This window comes from Cavia porcellus, unplaced genomic scaffold, assembly GCF_034190915.1.
Source record: "Cavia porcellus strain 051 isolate PalLab524CR breed Dunkin Hartley unplaced genomic scaffold, mCavPor4.1 scaffold_1, whole genome shotgun sequence".
NCBI lineage: Eukaryota > Metazoa > Chordata > Mammalia > Rodentia > Caviidae > Cavia > Cavia porcellus.
This window is the reverse complement of record NW_026947484.1, coordinates 78,850,200-78,872,129: the sequence shown is the minus strand read 5'-3', so window position 1 is coordinate 78,872,129 and position 21,930 is coordinate 78,850,200. Positions and strand designations below refer to the sequence as shown.

Sequence of the window (21,930 nt, the reverse complement as noted above, 5' to 3'; positions counted from 1 at the left end):
TTGAGATTTCCTCTCATCATTTTATATGATGTCCTTAGAAGTCCTGTTATGGTTGAGACTCACTCTGGGACTTCCTGTTTATAGACACAATGACACACATTGCTTTTCTAAGGTGGCTTTATGTTCTTCTAGCTTGAAATTGAATAACGACTAAGCAGGTTTTATTGTTTTGATGCCAACACATAAGATTTATGTGGGGATATATTAATAGTGTCACAGTCTGTTTTGTCTCTGCCTACCTCTGAAAATACCTACATAAAACAATCTGTTGCATTTAACAAATATGATAGGCACCATCATTAAAATATCTGACCCTCAGATAAGATTCCACTTTCTGGATTTATTAGTTCTTTAATTTATTAGTAAAGGGACTTGACTTAATCATTTAAATTTTTCTCTTCATTTCATTTATAAAATGATACAATAATAGAAATTACTTTATATTGTTTTGAGGATTAAGTGAATGAATGCATGGAAAATTCATAGGGAAAAACATAACAGACATAGTATAATCAATAAAATTTAACTATTATTTTTATTTTATGACTTCATCTCAGGTTAGATTGGCCATTCTCTTTCTAAAATAGTTAAATAGCTCAACAGCTCATCTTTTTTTATAAGTGCCATTCAATAAATGACCATGAAAATGCTTCTCCTTAAAAATACAAGAATGTGTGCTGACCATCTTGTCTACCTGCTCAGAAAGACCAGACTTCCGGCATGCACTGTAGTTGTTCATTTACCTCCTAAGGAATCTTCCTGTCCTGTAGTATCTGTAGATGCTAGGGAAAAAAATTGCAGGGTAACCTTGAACCATGGAGGATGGTGAGCACTCAAAGCAGCATGAACTCCAATGGCACTCAGGATGGCTGAAGGGAATCACAGTATGACAATGAAAATAGCATGAGGGATGATGGATTTGATTCTTTTCAAAGCAAACTTATCTTTATAGTCAGCAAAAAATTAAATAAACAATAGCTAATACCCAGAAATCCAAAGATAAGACATACAGAAAGGATAAAAGAGAGTATCTAAGAAGGCAACTGTGTCAGATAAAATCGCCTTACTGAACACAAATTTTTATCAACAACAGCTTTGTGACTTGTTTGGCTGTTATTTTCTATACTTCCTCATCTTCTGTCTACTTTTGGTTATCTTTTCTTGGAGGCAACAGTGTGTTTTTCTTGCTGTATAATAACAAGTAAAATTAAAGAATGAAATCAGTCACCAGCAGCAGGTGAATGTACCTTCAGTAAGAATGCAATAAAGTTAACTTTTCGGCCTATTTTATCTTGATCAATATGAATGATGTTCTCAGTATTCAGTGACATTCATTTGGCCCCTTTTCTGATGAACAACTCTACATAGGAACATCACTCCAGAGCCAACTATTGGTAAGTTTTTCCCTCCACTCCTTTTACCTGCAGAGTACACCAAGGTTATTCAAACTGTCATTTTGGGCACAGTAATATGAAAAAGGGGTTGCTCGAATGTTGTAGTACATTTAATAGCATCCTTGGCCTGTGTACCAGCAGCACCTTCTCTCCAGAGTTGTGACAACCCCAAATGTCTCCTGACATATCTAAAATCATTCTGAGAGAAAAATCAGACAAATCAAGGAGCTGCTTATTCAATACCAAACATTCAAAAAAAAATCTATTCTACTGCTAAATGGATAACGTCTTCCCCTACCCTTTGTACTTTTCATTATCTACTAATTAGACTCAAGCTATGGCTTCCGTTGACAAGAGTCCTTTGCAGAAAGCATACTGCCCAATATGTATCAGGACAAATTAGTTCATCAAATCATTTTTGGACTTTTCCCAAATCTTTTTGTTGATGTAACTGGCTGTTGGCTCTAGGCTTCTCACTTCGTCCTAATGAAATCCATTTTCTTCACTTGTCCAATGGGATCTAATACAAAATGCTCCTCCAATTCTTATCAGAAAACTGGTTCTCTATGAGGAAGAGGAAAGGAGAATGATAATTTTTGTCCATGTAGGGAAGGAAAAGACAGATATCTACCATGTCTGAATGATATGCATGTGGAAGAAAGACAGACATATGCTGTGGGTGAGAAGGGCAGGCGCTAATATTTAAGGTTTGAGCATTGGCTGAGGTGTGCAGAGCTTTATTACACAGACATATCCAGACCTCATCTCCTGTTACTGTGTTCATTTGGTTCTGGGCACATAACTCTTTATTGGTCCTTAGACACAGATATGCTGTTACCTTACCATCTTTGCCACTGCATTTTCTGTTTTTGTTTTTGTCAGTTTTGTGAAGGGACAGCAAATAGGAAGTATCTTGTTTTCAAGGTTCACAATGTTCTGGAGGAATAGGGTCAAATTGTTAAGATTTTTGTTTCGCATTTTTTTTTCTTGAAAACTAGGCCTTCCTGTAATAGATTGTAGTGTTTCATGTTTTATTCAATCTGTAATTTCAAGATTCCAAATCCAAGGCTTCCTACTGGGAGTGAATGGCTTCTTGGAGTATATGTGTTTTGGGTGGAATGGGAGAAGACTGGGGAGGAAACTTACTTTAATGAAAATGATCATTGCTCTATGAGGTTATGCTGATCCTAAATGTTTATAATTGAAGTGTGACTCCTGAGCCAGTGGAGAGGGTCAAGAGTTAGGAATTTTAGGCATCACAATAGACCAAACAGATAAACTGGTAGTCTGCCATCCAGATAGTCCTTGTGTGACCACCCAACCACACCTTCTGCTATCACTTGACTTCTTTTTTTTTTTTTTTGGTGCATATTATATGTTTTATTTAAATGTTTTTAACATGAAAAAGAAGGTACACAAATACAGATTATATTATCATATATTATGATGACCAAGACAGTATGCTACATGAAAAAATCAAAATAAGACAAATTTATGAAGTAAATGTACCAACACTGAACAAGTTACTTGAAATTTAATCCAGGCTGCATATGCATAAAATGATCTGACCACAGGCTTATGCAAAATAAATTATGTCTTATAATACCAAAATGTCAACCATTCTGACTGTAAACTGCCTTATTTCCCTGCTGAATATTTTGAGAGAACTTTTATAGAATAAGAACTGACATTATACTGAAAGACTGCAAGAAGTAGAACATAGTTAAAAACACATTTATAATGCAACTCTGCATAAGATATACACAGTAAATCTTACTACTTAAAAGTTTTAAAACTAAAGATTATCCTGAGTAAAAGTTAAAAACCTTATCAAAGAAAAATGCTCATCATTTGTATATCATTGGTATAAAACTGATAATGTTTTATGGGGACACATGGAAGATATATAACAAAGTTATCCATTTAAAATATGTTAAAAGCCCTTTCTGGCTGTGCTTGGAGAACTGTGGAGTCTAAGCAAGCAGGCGGGTGCCCACTTTCCCTGGAGCCCACCGTGTTTGGGATCCGTGTACCGTCTGGGTGCAGTGGAACAGCTAGGTGGGTCTGGGGCATCTGCATCTGCCTCCCCTTGTGCTTGGAGGACTTTGGAGTTCTAAGCAAGCAGGCGAGCGCCACCGGTTCCAGAGGCCCGGTGTCCTGTGGTAAGTGCCCTGCACACTTTCCTCTGAGCTCAGCTTGTTTGGGACCCTCAAACCTTCCAGGTGCACTGGAACAGCTAGGCAGGTCTGAGGCTCCTGTATCCGCCTCCCCATTTGGCTGTGCTTTGGGAACTGTGGAGTTCTAAGTAAGCAGGTGGGTGCCCACTTTCCTTGGAACCCAGCTTGTTTGGGACTGTGGAGTTCTGAGCAAGCAGGTGAGCCCACTGGTTCCAGAGGCCCGGTGGCCTGGGGGAACTGGGTGCCAGAGTCCCAGGAGCTGTGAGCGTAGAAGTGGATTTCCAACAGACCCTGAGGAAGCTTTTGAATAACACTTGAAACACTTGAACACAGAAACATAGGAAAATGACAAAACGAAGGACCAAATTACAATCTCAAACCTCTAGTCCATCCCAAGAATCCTTAGGAGCAATATATATAGAAGAAAATATATGCCATACACCTCAAATATCGGACATAATAGCAACTGAAATAAACAAGCAACTCTGGGAAGCTTTAAAGGAATTCAAACTAGAAATAATCTCCCAGGCAAAAGAAGAAATGATAAAAGAAATGAAAGAGATGCTGAACATACCTAATGAAAACACAGTTAAAAAACTGGAGGAACTTTAAAAAAAGATACAATCCCTAGATGAGCAATATAAGAAACAAACAGAATACATAAAGCAGATGCACAGAGATATACAGGAAGTCAAAAATTCCACTTAAAGCTGTAAAAACCGCCTCAATGAAAGTGAAGATAGAATTTCAGACCTTGAAGACAAGACTGCAGCTAGTGAACAGGAAAGGAAAGATATTTTAAAAATAACAAAGAATCAGGAAATAACAATTCAACAACTGCAAGATGATGCAAAGAAAAACAACATAAGATTGATAGGTATTAATGAAAAAGAAGGGGACAACATAAAGGATGTCAAGAGGATATTTAGAGAAGTAATAGCTGAAAAATTTCCCAAGCATGAGATCGGAAATGGACTTCAGATTCAGTGAAGAATATAGAACTCCAAATAGTCATAACCAAAATAAAACCACACTCAGACATATACTAATCACCATCCCAGAAATCCAACACAAGAATTGATTATTAAAAGCTGTCAGAGAGAAAAGACAGATCACTTATAAAGGAAAACCTATCAGAATCACAGCAGATTTCTCAGCACAAACAATAAAGTCAAGAAGAGTATGGAGTTCATGGAGTTCTAGATCCTAAAGGAAAATGATTTCCAACCTAGACTGATGTACCCTGCAAAACTATCCTTCAAAATCGATAGTGAAATAAGATACTTCCATGACAAAGAACAGCTGAAGAACTTCATGATCACCAAGCCAACCCTGCAAAAAATACTGAAAGATAGTTTAGATACACTTAGGAAAAAACCACTAGGCAAAGCAGATAATTTAATAGAACCGAAAGATAAAGATGCAACAGCAGAAAGATAACATGTCAACAATAAACCAACATATAACAGTTATAACCATTAATGTAAGTGGTCTCAATGCACTAATTAAAAGAAAGAGACTGGCAAAATCCAATTATATGCTGTCTACAAGAAACCCATCTAACCCAGAAGGATACTCACAGACTAAAAGTCAAAGGATGGAAAACAATACTTCATGCAACAGGAGCTCCCCGCAAAAAGCAGGAGTAGCCATTTTGTTTACAGACAATATGAACTTTAAACCAATAATGATCAGAAGACAAAGAAGGTCACTATATACTCTTAGAGGAAAACTTCAAGAGGAAGAGATAAGTATCTTAAATATATATGCAATCAGAGCACAAGTATTAACAGAAATGAAAAATCAAATTATCAGTAACACATTTGTAACAGGAGACCTTAACACACCATTGACACCAAGGGACAGATCAACCAGACAGACAATCAGCAAAGAAATAACAGAACTGAATCACACCTGTGAACAAATGGACTTGATAGACATATAGAAAGTGTTCCACCCAACAACATCAGAATACACATTCTTCTCGGAAGTACATGAGTCATTCTCTAAAATAGACTATACATTAGCTCACAGAACATATTTAAATATATGCAAAAGAGTTGAAATTATCCCTTGCATATTATCAGATCATAGCGCTTTGAAATTAGAAATTAATGATAAAAGATACTGCAAAAATCCCACAAATACATGAAAACTGAATAACGCACTCTTGAGTAATCAGTGGTCACAGTGGAAGTTAAAGAAAAAATTAAACAATACCTACAAGAAAATAAAAATATGGATACAACTTACCGGAATCTGTGGGATGCAGTGAAAGCTGTCCTCAGAGGAAAATTTATTGCACTGAGTTCCCACATCAGGAAAACAGAATGAATACAAATAAATAACCTGATGCTACACCTCAAACATCTAGAAAGAGAAGAGCAAGTCAAGCCCAAAGCCAAAAGAAGAGAGGAAATTATAAAAATCAGAGCAGAAATCAATACAATAAAGACTAAGAAAACAATCCAAAGAATCAACGAATCAAAGAGTTGGTTCTTTGAAAGAATAAATAAAGTGGATAAGCCCCTAGCCAACCTTATTTTAAAAAAGGGAAGAAAAAGCTCAAATTCATGCTATAAGAAATGAAGAAGGTGAAATCACTACAGACTGTACAGAAATACAGAAGATCATCAACACCTATTTCGAAAACCTCTACTCTCAGATGTTTGATGACACAGAAATAGACAGATTTCTAGAAACATATGAAGTACCAAAGCTAGGTCAAGAGGATGTAAAACTGCTGAATAACCCAATTTCTATTAATGAAATTGAAAACGTAATTAAGTCCTTACCTACAAAGAAGAGCCCAGGCCCAGATGGATTCACTGCAGAATTCTACAAGAAATACAAAGAAGACCTAATGCCGACACTCCTCAATATCTTCAATAAAATTGAAAGGGAAGAAATCCTTCCTAAGTCATTCCTGGAAGCAAATATTACTCTAGTACCAAAACCTGAGAAAGAACCAACTAAAAAAGAGAACTATAGGCCAATTTCCCTAATGAACACAGATGCAAAAATCCTCAATAAAATATTGGCAAATAGGATGCAGCAAATCATCAAGAAGATTATACACCATGACCAAGTGGGATTCATCCCAGGCATACAGGTATGGTTCAACATAAGTAAATCAATAAATGTAATCCACCATATCAATAAAGCCAAAAGTAAGAATCACATGATCATTTCTCTAGATGCAGAAAAAGCTTTTGATAAGGTCCAACATTCATTCATGATAAGAACTTTACAGAAAATTGAAATAGATGGTCTTTACCTCAATTTAATAAAGGCCATCTATGACAAACCAATAGCCAGTATCATACTAAATGGCCAAAAATTGAAGGCCTTTACTTTAAAATCAGGCACAAGACAAGGATGTCCTTTAGCACCACTCCTATTTAATATAGTACTGGAAGTACTAGCCAGAGCAATTAGACAAGAGAGAGAAATAAAAGAGGTAAAGATAGGAAGAGAAAAAGTTAAAATATCATTGTTTGCAGATGACATGATACTCTACATAGAAGAACCCCTGAATTCCATTGAAAGACTCTTAAGATATAATAAATAAATTCAATAATATAGCTGGATACAAAATCAATACTCAAAAATCAATAGCATTCCTGTACACTAACAACAAAATCACAGAGAGAGAAATAAAAGAAGCCACACCCTTCACACTAGCAACCAAAAAAATGAAATATTTACAAATTACTCTTACAAAAGAAGTGAAAGACCTATACAGGGAAAATTATAATACACTGAAAAAAGAAACTGAAGGTGCTTTCAGAAAATGGAAAAACATTCCTTGCTCATGGAGAGGAAGAATAAATATTGTGAAAATGGCCATTCTCCTAAAATTCTTATACAGATTCAATGCAATTCCATTAACAATACCATCAACATACCTCATAGATCTAGAGGAATGACTCCTATAATTCATCTGGAGTGAGAAGAGAACTAGAATAGCAGATACAATTCTAAGCAACAAAGGCAAGGCAGGAGGCATCACAATCCCCGACTTGAAATTATGCTGCAAAGCAACCGTATTAGAATCAACATGGTACTGGAATTAAAACAGAGCTGAAGATCAGTGAAATAGATTAGAAGATACAACACAACTACAAACACACTCAAACACTGTATCTTTGATAAAGGAGCCAAACAGGTTCATGGAAGAACAACAGTCTCTTTAATAAATGGTGTTGGAAAAACTGGCTCTCCATTTGCTGAAAACTAAAACTAGACCCATGCCCATCATCATGTACTAAATTAAAATCTAAATGGATCAAAGATCTGAATATTAAAACAAACACTAAATCTATTGGAAGACAAATTGGATAGAAACATTGAAGACATAGGGGTAGGTAGAGAATTCATGAACAGGAATCAAACCACATGGGAAATACTTCCCAGAATCAATAACTGGGACTACCTCTTATTAAAAAGTTTCTGCATGTCAAAAGAAATCTCCATCAGAGTGAAAAGAAAACCCACAAACTGGGAAAAAATCTTAGTGAACTTTCCCTCAGACAAAGGACTTCTGTCTAAAACTTATAAAGAGTCAAAAAAATCAGACCCCCAAAATTCAAAGATCCAACCCAAAAATGGGTATCTGAGATGAATACACACTTCTCAGATGAAGAAATACAAATGGCAAGTAAATACATGAAAAAATGTTCATCATCATTAGCTATTAGAGAGACGCAAATTAAAACCACAGTGGGATTCCATCTCACACCTGAAAAAATGGCCAGGATCAAGAAAACCACCACCAACAAATGCTGGAGAGCCTGTGGGGAAAAAGGAACTCTCCTGCACTGTTGGTGGGAGTGTAGTCTGATGCAACCATTGTGGAGGTCATTCTGGAGATCCTCAAAAAGCTGGGATTGGAAGTCCCATTTGTTCCAACTATTCCAGTTCTAGGCATATTTCCAGAAGAACTGAAAGCATCATACCACAGTGATATATGTGCACCTATGCTTATAGCAGCACAATTTGTAATCGCCAAGTCTTGTAAATAACCCAAATGTCCATCAACTGAGGAATGGATAAAAAAGTTGTGGTATTTTTATACAATAGAGTACTACTCAGCTATAAAGAATGATAACATTGAGATATTTATAAATAAATGGACACAGCTTGAGACCATACTCATAAGTGAAATAAATCAAACTCACATGTATGAATCCCGAATAGTTTCCCTAGTGTAAGAAATGATTCAACTATATAAAAGTATGTGGTAATCATGATTCCACATTTTGTGGCTTTGAAGCCTTATAAAGTTTTCACTCATTAATTGGAATGGCTTGGTTATGGGCTGTTTGATATTACTGCCTGTGATGAAATTAACAGCTATTTTGAAGAAAACAAGACATCATAATAGCTGGTGCTGATTTAATATCATCTTGTTTTGAAGTCCCACCAAACTGTTGCTCTTGTGTCTCCACTGGTTTTATCATGTTGTATCTTACTGGATTTTATTATATGTTATAGTATAAACAAAAAATTTTATAGGCAAAGAGATAATATAGAAACCATTTTTCATTTTCTGTTAGCTGGTTCTAAATACCCTGTAATACTTTCATCCACTTGAATGGTTTCACACTGTCTTGATATGTTTGATGCTATAGTATACGAAGTTATATTCAAATACCTCAAGCAAAGAGACACTATGGTAACTACTTTTAAGTCAGGTTGTCTTGTGGTGAAGCACTAGGTTGCTGAAATTGTCATGCTTTGACCTGTATTGTTATGTCCTCTTTTATCTCAATCTCCCCCTTATTCATAAAAAATTTATTTTTTATTATTATTTTTTAATTAAAGAAAAAAATCAAAAAATTAGCAGGATATATTATAGTAAATTTTTTGATTTCCTATTAACTTGTTTTGAAGTCCTGTAATAGTCCCACTATCTTGTTTTGACTGATTAGACTCTGTTTCGTTCTGTTTGATAGTATCAAGTTTTAGTGTATAGGCAACTACTTTGAAGGCAATAAGATTCACTACGATGCCCATTCTGGTTTGACTATTATCTTCGTTGAAATCCTGTAATGTTTGCAATGTTTAGGTTTTATTGGTCTTGTTCAGTACCGTTTTGTTCAATTTTATTATACCTAATGATATAGGCAATTCATTTTAAGGAAGCAAGAGGCATTATGGTAACCATTGTTGATAACCTTGTATTCTGTTTTTACATCAAGTGCTGTGTCTGTCCTTTGTTTTGACTGACTGCTTTGGTTTGTCATATTTGGTTTTATTCTCTTCCAAAAAAAAGTAATAAGAACTATGGGAGTAATAAAACCCAAAATGTGTAAATTTTGTTGTATAAAAGAAAGGAAAAAAAGTACTCTAAAGGATACAAATGCAAGTGTGTTTAGGTGTGTTAAGATAGATGACCATATTACGGAGTTTTTGTTGGATCATTGAACACAACTGTTTGCAGTCTCATTGTTTGAATATCCACTTTGTATGCTTTAATCCTGTAACTTGAACAACTATTTCTAAGACGACAATGTGTAGTCTATTAACTAATGATTTCTTACCGTTTTTTTTTTGTAATTCTGTATTACTTGTACCCATATACTGTTTTTTTCTTTCCCTTTAAATTAAAAAAATTTTTTTGAAAAAAATAAGATAAAATATGTTCAAAAACATTCATAAGGTTTTTAAAGTGCTGCTTATATAACCTAAAATATACTCTCCACCATTCACCGGATGACAAAAGTACAACTTGAAGAAAGTGTCTGTTAAACAAGGTCCAAAGGCCCAAAAGAACTCCATTGTGGACCCAGAAACAAGTCCAAACAAATGCCCTATGTGACCACTCCCCACCCTGAAATGTCCGACAGCAAAGAGCAACACTCAAATGCAAGATCACAAACATATCCTTGACATGTCCGAAATCTCCACAAGCCTCTGCTATGAACACAGCCCTCTGCCTCAAAACAAGCTCAAATCGTGCCTCGGTCAATGCCCAGAAACATACACACCATGCAAATGAATATGAGAACAGACACAAACATCCTCCTCTGATGCCTCCACCACCCCAAACCTAGCCATTTGAAGAAAAGATAAGACATGATCACAAGCCTCAAGAAAGCCACACCTCCAACGAAATGGGGCATCCAACAAAAGACAAAAAGATAATTCACTAACTGCCCACAAACCCCAAACCACTCCAAATCCAAAACTAGACAGACCACCTAAAATCAAATTCCACCAAGATTGCACCACTGCAACCCATCCAGAGGATGATGACTACCTTCCAGAGTCTGCCCCAGATTGAATTCCACTAAAATTAGTTGTAGCAACTTATTAAAGATTTCCAGATACAGTGTTCCTCTCTTTTAGTACCATTTTGATGCAAAGGACTTGAAAAGTAGCCAGCATCATCCAAACAAGCCACTAATCTCAGCAAAGTCCAACCCCAGGTAAGTTACCCAGCCCTAAACCTAGAATGATGTAAAATGATGTAAAATTTGTAGGCATCCAGCAAACTGTCTCTTCATCCTCCCTTGGATGCCCCATTTCATCAGAAATGCAACCCCTCCAAAGCCTGCAGTCATATATTATTCCCTCTTCAAACAACTAAATTTCAAAGCAATGGAAACATTGAAGGAAAATGCCCACATATATTCACATGTCCACCTTCAAAGTATACATGCCTCTGCCAATGCCCAGAACTCGTTCTAAAACAAAAAAGCAGTATTCACAACACAAACTCACAGAGAGCTCTGATATGCCAGAAATACACCCATGATCATACCGCCAAGTGTTTCTCCTTGTCACCAGGTACCCCAGAATGCAGAACAGTCACACAGGACACCTGTTCAAAACATCCACCACTGAGCCCACACCAGAATTCCCCTGGGCTCCTAGGCCCCACCTTAGAAATACTTTCTCTAAGTCACTTCCCTGTCCTCTGGTCAAAAAGCAGAAAGCATACCTATAGCACAATACTACAAGATGGTGAAATAAATTCTACTATGTATTTCATGTGTTATCCTACTAAATGAAAAAAGCTTAACTAAGGAGATAAAACTATAATATATGTGTTTTCTGCAGATTTGTTCAAAATTATTGTTATTTTTTGGATTTCTCTGAAAGCTACGTAAACTGGGGCCCAAATATATAGGTAATGCAGTTTGAAGAGAAACATGCATAGGTAAAACATTCTACTTAAATGACAAATTATCTTCCTGTACAGTAAACAATAAAAAAATACAAAGTATCTGTATCCACTCAAGAAATGGAATGTGTTTACTAATTTGGTTAATAAGCAATTGTCTCATTGTTACTTTAGCCATACCATAAAAAGTAACTATCAGTAAAAAATTATTCTCTATTGTATACCATAAGAACCAAGCATTACATCTAAATATAACTATAAAAAGAAATCAAAATTAACTTCCAGGCAATTATGAAATTGTTAATTAAATCCAAGCAGGTAATAAGTTGTTCCATGCATTAAACAACAATGTAAGCAGAATGCTTAGTTAAAAAATGAGGGTCAGGTCCATTCTTCATACATTGAAAGCTGACTGATATACTCAAACTTACAGATATCCATCAATCTTCCTCACAATGTCATTGTAATCTGGAGTGAGCTGGACAGATTCATTTGTAAATTGAGAATCAAAGTTGTCCAAACTGAATTCTTCGGGAATATTTGGTTTAAAGGGAGGTATCCCTTGCTTTTGCTCTGTCATGTTCTAGTGAACATTTTGAGATAATTGATGCTCTTGAATATCAGCAAATCCTGTTCAGGATGACAAACCAATCATCCCTTGGGATCCCTATTCAGAAAACTCTCCAGGACCCTTCCAGCATGCATATACAGACAGACAACATGGGATGTGAATTTTTTCTTTCCAAAATGACTTGCAAGAGATTGTTTTTTGTGTTGTAATCAGGGTTATCAGGGCTCCCAACAAGATGAAATGGAGACTTGCCAACCATCATCTCAAACAGTACTCCAAGGGTCCACCTGTCCACACTGGAACAATAATCTTCTCCTCTTAGAATTTCTAGAGCAAGGTAGTTAGGAGTGCCACAGAAAGTGCTGGTCTTGTCTCCTGGCTGTAGTCCTTCCTAACACAACCAATAGTCAGTGAGTTTAATTTTTGAGTCCAGAAATAAATTGTCCAATTTAAAATTTCTGTATATTATCCCTTGCACATGAAGAAAACCAAATGCTAACCTGGTTTTTACAGAGTAAAACCTGGCATGGTCTTCAGGAAGTATTCCTTGTTGCTGCATATAACACATTAGATCTCCTCCACTTACATGGGCTAGAACAGGGAATAGATTGCTTTCTGTCTAAGAGCAAGATTGCAATCCAACAAGAAAAGAGTAATTGATACTTGCTCCAAAACATGCTTCTTTGTCTACATCTGGTCAATGTCAGCAGGCTGGTTTTTTTTCAGAACTTTCATTGCATAGATGCAATGTCTTTTTAAAAATTCAGTTAATAGTACTTTTGCATAACTTCCTCTCCCTATTACTCAAAGCAAATCAAAGGTCCTAAAGATGAAGATCAAAACTGGACAAAGCTTTCATACACTTTTCCCAGTTGTTCCCTGCCTCATTCCCTTCATCTAATTCTTCCAAACCTTTATGACTTTTGGGATTATATAGAATTACTATCTGTGCAGGGTCTAAAGACATGGGTGATCGATCCATTGTCATCATGGGTTCTGGTGGCAAAAAATGCTGCTTGCATTCAATTGTGACAAGTGTGTGGCACTTCATATGAACCAAAAGTTTACAGTTGATACACTTGTATATCTAGCATCCAAGCCACCCTGTATGGACTGAGAAGATGGTACAATCAGCACGACTGCTGAATGAAACCTTTGGCTTGAAAAGTGTGCCCATTTGCATAATAAAGCTTTCTCTAGAGGCATGCAGCTCTGCAGTAGATGGGTTTATCTTTTCTTGGAGAAAGCACTTTAGGATGTTCTGTTACACAAGGACCTTCAGGGTGTTCTATTATACAAGGCACTTTAAGGATGTTCTGGTATGCAAGGCACTGTACGGTATTCTGGTATACAAGACAATGCATGAATTAAAGTTCAGATTCTTTGTTAAGCTCAGAAAGCATAAAGCCTTCTTCTACTTCCAACAATGGCAATACAGTGTATGGGTCCCCTTCTTCATCTATACATTTTGTGGTGAAAAGCTGCTTATTATCAAATAGCCATGGGTCTTGAACTTCATTGCCCTCAAAGGAGAAGGACATCTCAAAAAGTGTTGTCATCCTATCTCTTTCCATAACCAGGGCTGTTGAATAGAAGTGTGGGTTGTAGAGGTACTCAGGAAGAAAGATTGGCCATCCTGGATATGTGAGGGTGACCTAGCTGCCTGCACTGACCACACTGGCTGGACTTCAGCATAGCAACCTGCCAAATAACTTCCAATGATGGCTGGGTCAGGGTAGTTGTATACTAGACTTCTCTGTGTCTCTTGGGGGTCTAGTTGTTGTGACTTTGGTCTCTACCCTTGGACATCTTTGTCTCCCTAACTTTATTGCTTCCAGCTCTTGGGAGACCTGCCTAGAGCTAATGGGTATCAGTTAGCACCCTGGAAGCAGTTGCACCCTGAGAATCCATCACTGCCGTGGATGCACTGCAACAGCTGCTGCCCCTCCTAGTCCAGCTCCTGCACAGGGGCCTTCAGCTCTTTTTCTTGAACTGTGTTTGTTCATCAGTTTGCTACTGAGAGCCCTTTATGTTCACAGGGAACTCCTTCCAGGCCAGCATCTCCTGCAGGTCCTCATAGCATCAGAGCAGGTACACTGTTGAAGAACTCCTTCCAGAGAGACGCAGCTCAGTCCACTCCTCTGGTTGTAGTGCAGAGACACATCCAGCTTCTCTGTCAGCTGAGAGGGACCCACCAGCTTCCCAAGGTCCACCACGTACACCATGCTCATCTCAAAGATGAATTTGGAGCTGCCAAAGTTAGTTTTCTTTTTCTGCCAGAAATTGTCTGGCTTCCTGTTGAGGGCCACATGGATCTGGGCTGGACAGGCTTCTTGCAGCGCTCTGAGGATGGGCATGTGGATGATGACGGTTAAGCCACATTTGCACAGGTCCTCACTTGGCACAGTGGCCAAATACATCACAAGTTTCTGGAGGTCTTCCTGTCTTCATCTGTCATGATTGCTTCAAGCAGAGAAGGTCAAGATGGGGCCACTTTGCTTACCACAGCCCTGAGACATGAAGGCCACTTTTTTCCTTCAGGATGGGAAGAGCATCAGAAGCTTTCAAACCATCATTCTGAAAAGACCCTGTACAGAAAAAGGCATCCATGGTGGAGTCGGTGGCTCCTCCTTCCTCCACTGCCCTCTCAGTATGTTTATGATTGGAGGAGGGTGTCCAAGGACATCAGCCAACTGGAAAAGACTGAGCCCGAGGGCAACTGGGCCCACAAGGCAGAGGGCATGGGGCTCTGGGCAGGCGCCTGGTGGCAGGACTGGGGCAGAGGGTACCCAGCCTCCCTCAGGTGGCAGCGTGCTGCAGGCCAGGGGTGCCTGTTGAGGGCTACCCCACTGTCTCCCTCCCCAGGGTGCTGGCCATCTGCTGTGTGGCCTGGCCAGGCGGCCATGGTCAGTCTGTCTGGGTGCCCTTCCTCCCCCATCAGTGGCAGCTGGCTCTCTGGCTCCATTGTCCATCTGTCTCTATTCATTTGACTGTCTTGACAGTATCAATCACAATAGACTGGCTAGGATCCTCAACAGTGTACAAGCATGCTGCTGTTTATTCCATTAAAAAGGGAAAACAAAAGTCCAGATCTTTCTGTAACTCACTTTCCAAGTCAGCTATGCTTATTTCTCTAAGCAGTTTTGCAGTGAAATTCCTCAGAAGAGTTGTCTACACTTGCAGCTTTCATTGCCTTTTTCCATTGCATGCTTGACCCACTTCTCCAAAACCAGGCTTCAGTGCTCTGACCCCCATGCTGGTAAACCCATGCTCAGCACCCACTTCTCCACTTATAACCTAGTGGCAGCTTTTGAAACACTCTCTTTGCCCCATAGTCTTTTGATATTTCTCCAGCCTGACTTGTTATTTTATCAAACATCCTTCCCTGGTTGGTACTTGTCACATGATCAATTCCTTCTACTCCATAAGGTCTTTTTGTCAAATGCCACCTTTCAATGAGACCTGCCCTGACTACTGCATTTAAAATGGCATTCATACCACTCCCAATATCTCTCTTTTATTGTTTTTTTTTCCTCTAGTACTTATTCCCTCTTTTATTATCTCTCTGTTAAAATGCAAATTCTAAGGTAGGAATTCTATCAAACTTTACTGATGTGACCCCTAACTCCCAGGACAGTAGACCCTCAATTAACATTTTTGCATAAATAAATTAAGTCCAATAGGCACAAAAATAATTACTACTAAGATTTTAAATTAAGGTCAAATAGGCACAAAAATAATTACTACTAAGATTTTTATTGATAAATCTTTCAGTGCTTTCTTGTTGATACATCAAGTCTCATAGAAAGATCAGGGCTGGGGATTTAGCTTAGCGGCATAAACACCTGCCTTGCAAGCAGGCGGTCGTGAGTTCGATCCCCGGTACCGATAAAAATGAAAAAGACAAAAAAAAAAAAAAAAAAAAGAAAGATCACAAATACAATTTCATAGCTTGTCTTTTTTTGACAGTATTTTGTTGATAGTCCTCATGTGTTTAAAATATTTTTTGCTACAGAGTGTTTTTTGTGGCAGTCTCAAAATCTGATGACTCATGCTCCAGTGTTAAATATTAAATATTTTTAATTGTTGTTTTGATATATAAATTCAGGTATTTCAATTTTCTACAAGAATAGAGAATCTTGATTAATTCTAGTTTTAGAAGAAAGAGCTCTAGCTGGGCGTGGTGATGTGTGCCTGTAATCCCAGCCCTCAGAAGCTGAGGCAAGAGAATTGCTACATGTTTGAGGCCAGCCTAGGTGACATAGTGAGTTCCAGGCCAGCCTGAACTACTCAGCAAGGCTCTGTCAAAAAAGAAAGAAAGAAAGAAAGAAAGAAAGAAAGAAAGAAAGAAAGAAAGAAAGATTATCTTTCTTTTTATAGAAATCTTTGTGTGAGTTCTCATTGTTTCCTTATGATAAACTGCTAAAAGCAGAATTACTGGACCAAAAGGTGTGAAGAAGGAACCTATAAAAAATTACTCTTATATATTTTCAAACTGCCCCCTAGAAAAGTTTTACCAATTAACACTTCCACTAGTGGTATATGGGAATGTCTGCTGTGTCTTGCCCGTACGGGCTTTACTTTTTGAAATGCCAATTTGATTTGGAAAAAAAAGATGCAATTTATTTTAATCTGTGTTTCTTTGATAGATGGCTCATTTGATTGGCTTTATTTTTAGTCAACAAATACAAAATTTTAAATATATATATACATATATAGTTATCAAAATTTGCAGCCTTCACTGGCCTTCTATTTCCCTTCCCTTTATAAAAAGGTCTCTGCATTAGACTTCTAGCATTTGGTCCTTTTGCTGCTGTGATACAGGGAACAGGTGGCAAACCTTGTAGAAAAGGCAAAAGAAGTGGAAATGCTGTGTGTGTTGGCATTGCACTGGGCGTGGGATGGGCTGTGGTATTAAAAATAAGAAAGTGGGTTGAGTTATATTTTGAAAGAATAAAAGACTGAGGGTAAATAACTAAATAAAATGATGAGATATAATTAGTGGCTGCACCTGACTTTCCCATCAACACTTGGTGTAATCAGCACTTTACTTTCCTTCTGAAGCCTAAGCCTGGCTTTCCTCTTACTGTACATCCCTGGCCTCTGTTTCCTTTGCTGACAGTTCCTCATGCCCCTAGTTTTTAGATTGATTTTCATCTTACATATTTTCTCTTTTCTGTCTGTATTTTATTACTTGATCTCATTCATCTCTTGACTCTAAACACAGTTAAGCAGACAACAGAACTCTAGCCCAGAGCTGTGCTCAGAGCCATGGGGTTGACACCAGACTGGCTGTTGATAACTCTACTTGATGCTCATAGTGCATTTCAGATCTCAGATGTCTGAACACAGGCTACCTGTCTACCTACCCACTCCCACCTACCCGGTAAAACAAACAAAACAATGTCTGAAAACCAAACATCATTGACTCTACCAGTCTTACAATAGCCTTTGGTCTTATTTTTCTCCCCCTGAAAACAACCTAAATGAACCTAACTAAACATAACTCAGATCACAGTCTCCATAGTACATAGTTCTCTAGTGCCTCAGAACTCCCAAGCTGCAAAGGAAGAGCCACAATCTTCACACTGGATTGTAAGACCCTACGTGGTCCAGTTCCTATGCTGTTACCTCGTCTACTGCTCCTTGCTCTCCCATCCATTCTGGCCACACTGGCTGGAATCCCTGCTTCCCCTTGGACATGCCAGCCAGGCCCACCTCCTTGGTGTATCCTCTGCTCACCCGTCAGCTCTGAGCCTTTCTCTCAGGTCTTCGTGTCTTTTCTTCTGCACCATCTTCCCTGAGAAACTTTCCATCCACTAAAAATTGTCATCTCTTTCCTGGAGACCCTTTTTATAGAAATGGAGAATTCCTTCCCCATTTTTCACTAACGTTCTTCTTGCTTCCTGCCTAATCGTGTTCTTACTTACTTTATGTATTGTCTCTCTACCCTTGTCAAAAATGCAAGTCCTGTAAGAATGGCTGTTTGGTTTACTGTCATATCCCCATTATCTAACCTAGCTAGAGATGAAGTGAATTACTTATAAGAATTCTTAAATACTAAAGATATTAAGACTTAGGACTTTTATTTTCTTCACAGTTCCAGTTTTCCCTGTAATTCTCTTTATGATGGTTTTTACCACAAAAGAACTTATGCATTTTTATGTACCTGTATCTAAAGTGTTCTTTTTTGTCCTTTTTCTTCTTTTATTTTGAAAAGAGTTTCCCCTCCATGGATTTAGTGTTAACATGCTTCTACTTCCTTTATGTTTGCATTTCTTTCATGTAACACTTTTTAAAATTTCATTTGATATCTTAGTGTGTAATGTGTGATAAGCATATACTGTGTGGTGGATTAAAACTGGTGGTCAATTTAACAACAGCTGAATTGAATCAGCATGGTGTTGAATGTAGACGGTCCACTTGAAGATTGCTGCCAGCATACAAAGTAGACCTGGAGAGGAAGTTTTTAATGCTGTGAGTTCTCTTACATGTTGTTGTTTGGAGTTGGTTCTTTTGGAGCTGTTGGTTCTCTTGAAGGAGTTTGTCATGCCGGCTTACCTGATATAAACTTGGCTGTTCTCATCAGAGGAGCTCAGGACCTTGTTGCTGTGAATGGCTGTGGTTCACTTTGGGGAAGCTCTGGTTCTTTCTTTGAGCATTGCTTCCTGGATCCAGAGGGGAAGATGTGTACTTTCCTTCTCCAGGAGACTCTTGCCATGATATGAACTTAGCTGTTCTCATCATTGGAGGAGCTCAGGACCTTGCTGTTACTAAGGATGATTGTAATACTCTTGGAGGGAGCTGTGGTTCTTATTTTGAGCATCACTGCTTGGTTCCAGTGCAGAATCCTCAAACTACTGGCACAGATTCCTCAACCTGATTCCACTGCTGACCTTGGGGCCTTCCCAGTGCAGATCTGTGAAATAGACTCGCATGAATCATTGTCATGGGCTCTAGGGTTCCCATTGGACCCAGTTCTGGGGCATTGTCATAGGTCTTCAGCTGAATTCATAAAGGACATTGCTGTGGGATCCAGACCTTCAGCTGGGGTCTCTAGGTCTTTAGTATGTGGACAGATTTCCTGCACTTTCTTCATATTTAACTTCTGGTGTAACCATCATCAATAATACTATAAATTATGTGTCCTGTTGTAATCATTTTCCTTGCAGTGTAACTAACCTTTTCAAGTAACTGGTCATGAAACTCTTTCTTAGTGGATCAGATTACTATATTCTGGATCTAGTAACAGCCACCTACAAAATTAATAACTCTCTTTCCTTTTGTATGATGATTCCTTGATCCTCATTAAGTGTTATGGATTAAAAACTGGAAGTCAACTTAATGCCAGCTAGATTACATCAGCATGGCGCTGAGCGTAGATGTTTTTCACCTGTGGAAGGTTGCCAGCATAAATGGAGACGTGGAGAAGGAGAAAAAGATGTGTTGAAGTGTTAATGCATTATTGAATTGAGGCATTGTGGGTTCTCCTAAGAGGTACTGTTTGAGCCATTAGATTTTCCTAGAGAAGCTCTGGCCTCATATCAAGCATTGCTTCCTGGCTCTGGAGAGGAAGATGTGTGCCACTTGGTCTCCACAATGAACTTGTCACGCTGGCTTCCTGGCATGTACCCGACTGTGCTTGTTGTCAGAGGAGCTTGGGGGCCCCATATCGCTGAGGATGGCTGTGGTGCTTTTCAGGGCAGCCCTGGTCTTTGTTGTGAGTGTGACTTCTTGGCTCCAGCATAGAACCCTCAACCCACCAGCACAGCTCCTTCACCACACTGGCATAGACTTTCTGGCTTCCACCACTGACCTTTGGGCCTTCCCAGCACAGATCCATAAAAGAGACTGGCATGGGCCCTTCTTCTGGGCTCTGGACCTCCAGTTGGACTCGTGGGAGGCTTTGTCATGAGCTCTGGGTCTTCATCTGGACTCATGTGGGACATTGCTATGGGATTCATGCCCTTGACTGAATATTCTATGTCTTTGGTGTTGTGGATAGATTTCTTGCATTTTCTTGTGTTAACTCTGGATGACCAGCATAAAAATAATATTATAAACTCCATGCCCTGATTCTAATTTCTCTCTGCATAGCCCCTGACTACAACATTAAGTAAGATTCTGGAAAGTGTCTCCTGAGAGTAAGGCTTAGTTATGAAGAATTATCATTCCTATTTCTGAACCTTTAGGTGAAGGAGACCATCAGCATTATTGAAAGGAAATGGCTCAGGAGTTTTACACCAGTGCCTATCCACACAGTTTTAAGTGAATTTTCATATCAACAAAAATATACACATAAAATCAACTAATAGGAGCAACCAAGTATTCTCAAGAGATTTGAGACTGAACTAGATTTTCTTATTTCATTTATAGACTAAAATGTGTGAGCAAAATAGGCAGACCTAAAAACTGAGAGAAATCAAGCTCCAAAGCCAGATTGTTTAATTCTTGGTTATGTCAGTTGGTGTCTGTAAAATGTTAGACAAGTTAATTTAATCTCTATGAGATAAAATTTCTTATTCATCTGTTAGAGACAATCTACCCACCTGGAGACAGGAACATTCCAGTTTTAGGAATGAGACCTCTGTTTTTACTTTCCTACCATAATAGTCCTTTCTTTGTGGGCTATGCTACAAAAGTGAAGGTCCTTCCAGGCAGTGAATATATCAATCCCAATTGTATAGTTAGGGTTGGGAATGAATTAAACAGTTGTATGAAACCACTGTGTACACTTGGTTCAAAGCTTCGTTTACTATCTGTCCCCCTAACTGATGTATTCGAGATCTCCTGGTATCATCATCTCAGGCTTAGTGTCTAATTTGCCTCATAAAAATCTAGATAGTTGCTTTTCCTTATTATATTTGCTTTGCATAGAAACTCAGGTCTCTCCAAGAAGGTTAGAATAATATCTACCATGTGCTGTCCTTCCAGTTCAGTTATGGGTCAGTAATCTCTGGACCGATAAACCACTTAAATTTGAGAATTCAGTGAGTCATCCTTTGTTATGACAGCTGGCATTGTTCTCCTGCTCACCAGTTAGCATTTTTTGTTTGTTTTACAATTTGAGTACTATTGTACTTCAGTCTCCATCTATTTCACCTCTCCAATAACACTAGGATCTGTTCACCACCACCACAGATCCTTGTGGGTTGAAGTGCCCTAATTGCCACTCTAGCCTTGCTGCCATACACTATAATTATGTAATTCTTGCCTGAGGCAGTTAATTGCTGCTTTATTGCCTCTAACATTCTGAAATTTCATCCAAATAATACGCACTGGGAATACAATCAAATGGTCGCATCACCTAACACCATCTTTGATCTACCAAAAGGAGCTACCAAGAATCTTCTCAAAAATTCCGCTTTTCTCTCATTGGCACATTCTGTATAACCTTGTGAAAGGAAGGTTTCCTGGACTTTGTAAGTTTATCACATTACATATTCTTAGGGCTCCCACAGTAAATCCACCTAGCATTCCACCTCCCAGAACCTCTGTCCTCTTCCTCAGTACTGCAGAAGTTCTGGAGTCTCCATGTCACTGACTAAAGACCATTGGTATAACCATGCTCCCAAGCAATGTCTTAGCAGACTACTAAGGTTGGCTTCTGCTGTATTGCTGAAATCATGAATCTAATCAGAGACTGTGTCAACAAAT

General features: G+C 38.4%; 1 pseudogene; it reads right to left on the bottom strand.

Moving 5' to 3' along the window:
- Positions 1–12,129: 12,129 nt before the first annotated feature.
- Positions 12,130–14,693, bottom strand: LOC134475345 (protein kinase C iota type-like; annotated as a pseudogene).
- Positions 14,694–21,930: the final 7,237 nt, after the last annotated feature.